The sequence below is a fragment of the Rhamphochromis longiceps genome, linkage group LG3, assembly GCF_057381845.1.
Source record: "Rhamphochromis longiceps isolate RC_006_pf linkage group LG3, R_longiceps_female_GT1.1, whole genome shotgun sequence".
Classification (NCBI taxonomy): domain Eukaryota; kingdom Metazoa; phylum Chordata; class Actinopteri; order Cichliformes; family Cichlidae; genus Rhamphochromis; species Rhamphochromis longiceps.
The window spans coordinates 4,912,406-4,918,320 of record NC_140559.1 but is presented as its reverse complement, the minus strand read 5'-3'; the positions used below and the strand labels follow the sequence as shown (position 1 = coordinate 4,918,320).

The 5,915-nt window shown below is 43.0% G+C and overlaps 1 protein-coding gene across 5 annotated transcripts in view; it reads right to left on the bottom strand.

Moving 5' to 3' along the window:
• Positions 1–2,934, bottom strand: part of LOC146672607 (uncharacterized) — a 54,826-nt gene extending 51,892 nt beyond the window's left edge. For all 5 annotated transcript variants that reach the window (XM_085401294.1, XM_085401292.1, XM_085401297.1 and 2 more), the window contains exon 1: positions 2,115–2,934. The gene's annotated coding sequence lies outside the window, so the exon portion shown is untranslated. The remainder of the gene's footprint in view (positions 1–2,114) is intronic.
• Between the last annotated feature and the right edge of the window lie 2,981 nt (positions 2,935–5,915).

The following is a 5,915-nucleotide window of genomic DNA, read 5'->3' as shown; positions in this document are numbered from 1 at the left end:
CAGCTCCTTGTTTTTGGACTGGATTGACTCGCTGCAATCCTTTTAGGCTCAGGATTTCTCATGTGATCAATGTCACATATAAGTGAATTTCTCCCAAGCTCATTATAATCATGGAGAAAAACACTTTGCCACTGTTTCCAGTAAGAATATTTTATAGCGCTTTAAAGTTCAACCTCTCAGGTCTGGATTAAAGAGCTGATTTGTTAAATCGGGAACTCACAAAATACCAAAATATCACCACCGGTGGATCACACCTCTCAGATGTTCTTATCTCAGTGCACTGTAACAAAAGCACAAACAAACGCAACCAATAAAATACTAATAAAGTAACAAATACTGGGGCCCATTGCAAACATGTCCAAGCATAAAACCATCTTTCTCTCTCTTAGAGAAAGAAAACAATCCAAACCTCACTGATAAAATCAACCTAGTGTCAAGCAAAACCCAAAAATCAACCAAAACTTCACCAGAAAGTTTTCCTCCCTCCCGGGACAATATTGTGCAGGAATACAGGCACCGTAACTCCTTTTGCACTGACAAAAACATGTTGGATTTACTTGATTCAATAGTGGACACTGGTTGCACACAAAGGTTTTGCTTTGGCAGAAACTTAAACAACTGAGTTAAATCAACACAACCTTTTCATATTCAGTAAACCTGCATGTTGTGTTCATAAAACACGATTGAAACATGTTCAGATGGAGTAAGTTGAGCTCCTGGAACATTTTAATCCTTCAATTGAAATTGAATGGGTCTACAACAACTACCATCCTCCTATCTCTATCCTGGTTGCAGCAGGGCTGGGAAATAACCCTGAAGTGATAGGTTACCAGGCAGGGTACACCCTGGACAGCTCACCAGTCTATCAGATAGAAACACACAGCCGTTTACATTCATGGATAATTTAGCCCAGGACCTTCTTACTGTGGAGCAACAGCACTAACCAGCATGCCAACAATGGAGGAAATACAGGAAAGCTATGATTTCCTGTATTTGAGGCAGAATTATTTTGTTCTTGCCCTTGACAGGTTAATCCACAATAAATAGCAACAGCATGCATGTGGTGTGTGTGTCGTTGTCTGCCTCTTATAACTCCAGTGATTTTCCTGTAGTTTGAAATCTTATGCGGTGTTGACACAATAATTTGTTGTAAACCAGGAAATTCCCAACTGTGGTAGAAAGCACAGCTTAGCCTTAGCAAATGTTCAAAGAAAAGTCGTCACTTCCTGATTTCTGCTTCACTGATAAATATTGTCACACTGGGGTTTTTGCAAATGATATCAGTGAGCACTGTGTGGCAGCTGGAGTCAGACAACTGAAGCTCCCACAATCAAGACCACAAACAGCTTTCAAAGGAGATTTGAAGCTTTTCTGGCAGCAAGCTTCATGATTTATGGGACTGGAACTGGAACAGAAACTACCTGATCACCAATGGTGAGCTGGCATGGAATTATTTTTATGACATTTTATCAAAGTTATAAATAAGCATGCCCATTAACACATAGTGAGTGAGCATGTTGTCTTCCCACGCAGTGAACAGCGGACGCTAATGTTTTTGTCACTTTTTACAGAGTCAAACTCAAAGTAAGGTCAGTGCTTCCACGCTTTAAACGCTGCACGCTCACACTCTCTCCACACTCGATAGATTATCCATTGTTCATCTGCACACAGCTGCGGTTTTAGTAACGCAGTAACGCAGCGTGCTTACGGGAAAGTAACAGTAATCTAATTACCTTTTTTGCAATAGTAATCCCTCACTTTACTCGTTTCTTGAAAAAAGTAATCGGATTACTGCCCATCTCTGGTTGGAGCTGTGCACTTGTGGGTTCCACCTTGTGTACACGTTTATCTTTGCTGTGTGTACTTGTACCTCTGAGTGGAAGCTGAACTCTTGAGTTCGAGTATCGAAGCATCAGCTGTGACGTTAAAGTCCAAACAGCTCGTTCATTTGACGTGCAAATGAACGAAGGTAACGCCGTTTTCATGTGGATGTGTCACTGAGACACTTTCCACATCCACAGCTCACAAAATGGGAAAACTATAGAAGTATAACAATGAAGAAGTTACTATGTTACGGGTCCCAAGGATGAAGACCTCGATGACAAATATGTTACCTGTAAAAGCAGGTGAAGAGCAGAGTAAGGAAGACACGATGCGTCTCTGCTTTCCTCCAGAACGTGTCTGAGTCTGATTTATTTCACACAAATAAATGCTATAAAACACTAAACATGAGCTTTCAATATACTGTTCAGCTGGTTCCTCATTCACATCAATGACATTTACTTATTTCACAACATCAGTGAAATATACTCTTTTTAACTGGTTCAGTTTCTCAAGTTCACACTTCTTTCCATAACAGCTACATCCTTTTATCATATCAATAAACACATCACATTGTCTTCTGCAGTGTCTTACTGGCTAAACAGTTCTATTCAATAACAGCATTGGTAAATACATTACATTTGTTCCCTCCAGTAATTTACTGGCAAAATCACTATTTAGTGCATCATGAAACACAGCTTGTTGAATCAACCCATGAATGCCTCTGTTAGCTACACAGAGTTGCTCAGAGTGCTTGTGTTACACTAGCTAATCTACTCAGTCACTTTAACAGAACTATTAACATTCACATCTCACAGAACTGATTTGATTGGAGCATTACAACACGTTTGCACAGAGCATAGGAGCGCACTGACTCTGCTTCACGAGCGCTCCACCTAACGAGCGGGCTCGCGGTGCGGTCGCGCGGGACACTCCTCTGGTTTTCTCCCGTGTTTACATATAAATAACTTTGGCGGACCGCCTTAACTCTCCCATTCACATTAACGTGGGTAACCATGGTGACAATAAACAACATTTTCGGTGCGAGCACCGTGTACCGACCTGTAAAAGCAGGTGAAGAGCAGAGTAAGGAAGACACGATGCGTCTCTGCTTTCCTCCAGAACGTGTCTGAGGAAGCAGCGGAAGGTGGGCTCCACTTACTGCTCCCCGAAACCCCGGAGCAAGCACCAAAGTTCCGCCCTCACTGCTTTCTAACATAAAATGAATCCCTGTTACATGGATTTTATATCCTCTTAAAGAAACTGAAAATAAATACATATAGCAATGAAAAATGTCCCGTTACATGAGTGTTTTACACAAAATAATATTCATGTGGTCATTCCCTCACAGGGGTGCCACAACTACACTGCTGTTTTGACAGAGACACAGTGTGTTTATCTAACTTGGCTGAAGCCAAAGTTCTCCAGACAAATTCAGTCTGTTTCTGCCAAGTGTGAACTCACTGGATGAGCGCCAGATACACAGAATCAAAAAGGGATAAATTACTTTTCTTATGTCATGTTCCCGTCACAAACTGGCTCAAGGAGAGGGGAAGCAGGAGTCCACAGATGAAATGTTCCTATAAATAAAGTGGAATTTATTCAAACTTTACCAAAACTTCAACACATCAAATACAAGCAGCTCAGCAGGGAGTGGATGTGTGTTGCATGTGCCAGGTGGATGCAGAGAGAGGCCAGGGCCACGTTCAAACCTGAACACGCTGCACAGTGTTTTGTTCCATTTGTTAGGGATGAATGAAATGCTTCCTTGAAAGGATGTGTGCAGTCACCAGTGGGCGTGGAAGCATGTGCGCCCTCATTTGGTGGGTGTGCAAGAAAAGTCATCCTGTCACACAGCAATGCCTACATAAATCACACCACTCTGCTTAAAATAATAATGTTTAGTGAAGCAGGTGAAGCAAAGGGCTGCTTTTAATAGGCTGGGAGACCCAGGTGTGCTGCTTTAGCTGCTGAGCCTCTTATGACAGAACAGCGGAGAGTGGTAAGAAGGGAGGAGGGGGTCTGGCTGTGTTTGTGAACGATAGATGGTGTAACTCTGGGCATTTCTCTATCAAAGAGACGCTACGCTGTAAGGACATTGAGCTGCTAGCGGTTAGCATGAGACCGTACTATCTACCACGAGAGTTTACACACGTGATTATGATAGCTGTGTATGTCCCGCCCTCTGCTAACGCTGCAGCAGCCTGTGAGGTCCTGCACACTGTAACCAGCAGACTCCAAACACAGCACCCTCAGGCCCTTTTCCTGATCTCTGGGGACTTTAAAGATGATGTAACCATTTAATTATGGTTACATAATTAATTATGTAATTAATTATGCAAAATGCAAAACGCTCAGCTGTGTCTCCAATCAAAGCTCTGTAACTTCAGAGGTGATGTTCATATGTTGACTAATGGTTTTCTTTCATTTTTGATGTACTGCAGAATATTTGTATAAAATCCAGGCAAGGAAAATCTCCTTCATGTGTTTCTGTGTTTTGTCTTCAGCTACGTTGACACAAAGGCCTCTGCTGTGACGCTCACACCTTTGATAAAGTCTGGAGAGTGTCAGCTTCCTGTTTATAGATACAAAAATATGTAATGTTGTGAACTCTGGCCGCAGCGGCGCAAGAAAAAGGAGAATTACGGGAAGCACTCACAACAGGTAAAATCAAAATAACAAAGTAAAGTAGGATAAAATAAAAACCAACAAAAGAACAACACAATATACTTCCCCGTACTGTTACTGCTAACCTCTGTTAACCTAGTAACTCTTACCTTCTAACTGACAGCTGGTCAATAAACGAGCTCCATAAACGCTCCATATTCACCTTTACATGGAATATAAAGGGAAAAGAAGAAACACAGTGCTGTGTCAGCGTTAGACATATAGATATATCCTTGCTTTTAATACATTTGAAGGTGGGTGGGAGAGGTGCTTCTCCGCGTAGTCTACGGTCTCTTTGGGATCGGTAAAGCTTTTCCTCACATCACCATGGGTCACTAACAGCTTTGCAGGGTATAGCAGTCTGTACCTGACGCCGGTCATCCCACGTAGTCTTCCTCTCATATTTGCAAATGCGGCTCTGCGTTTCCAACAGAGGGAGGGAAATCTGGGAGGATGTTTATTTTAAAAACCCTTATACATCAGGTTCTTGTTCTCTGCAGCTTTCAGCAGAATTTCCTCACCAATGTGGTAGTAGTGCAATCTCAAGATGATGGGCCGAGGAAGATGACTTTGTTTGGGACGCTGGCGATTCGCTCTATGTGCTCGATCGATGAGTGGCTTCTCCTCGAGAGATAGCGCCTCCGCCAACAGGTGTGAACCAACTCAGTCATCTTGGGTCCCTCTGTGCCTTCTGGTATTCCTGCAGTTCTTAAATTATTCCTCCTGGAGTGCCTCAAGAGCTCCACATCTCTCATCTAACTTCTTTACCTCCGCAGACAAACGCTCCACAGTGGCCTGGAGAGTGGCGATGGTGTCAGAGTGGTTCGAGGCACAGTCCTGCAGTTCAGTCAAAGTGTTATCATGCCTGGCCACGTCGCTTTTTATGTCCGAAATTGAGGGCTGGATGCTCTGGTTCAAGGATGATATCTCGCCTCCTATGGTGGTAGAAATCTCTAATATGCAAGTGTCCAGTGCTAGTTAGTTAGTTCTAGTGGTTAGTGGGGCTTTATTTGATGATTCTAGTGTGTGTTACATTGTTGTCATATTGTTGGGTCGCAGAGCTGTACAGTGTTACAGTTTCTGTAGAGTCTGGTATAAGGAACTCAGATCCCTCTGTGAATAATGTTCACTGAAACTGATCTGTAGTTAATGAACTAGTCAGGATTTACACTAGAGAATGTTTCTGCCATTACATGGCCTGTATTTGTAGAGCGCTTTACTCGTCCCTAAGGACCCCAAAGTGCTTTTTTGCCCAAGGACACAACGACCGAGACTGTCCAAGCCGGGGCTCGAACCGGCAACCTTCCGATTACAAGACGAGCTGCCAACTCTTGAGCCACGATCGGCCCACATATTGTTGTCTTTTGTTGCAGACACCAAGTGTTGAGATCCTGTCTCAACCTCCTACATTCTTCCAGCAGGTTACA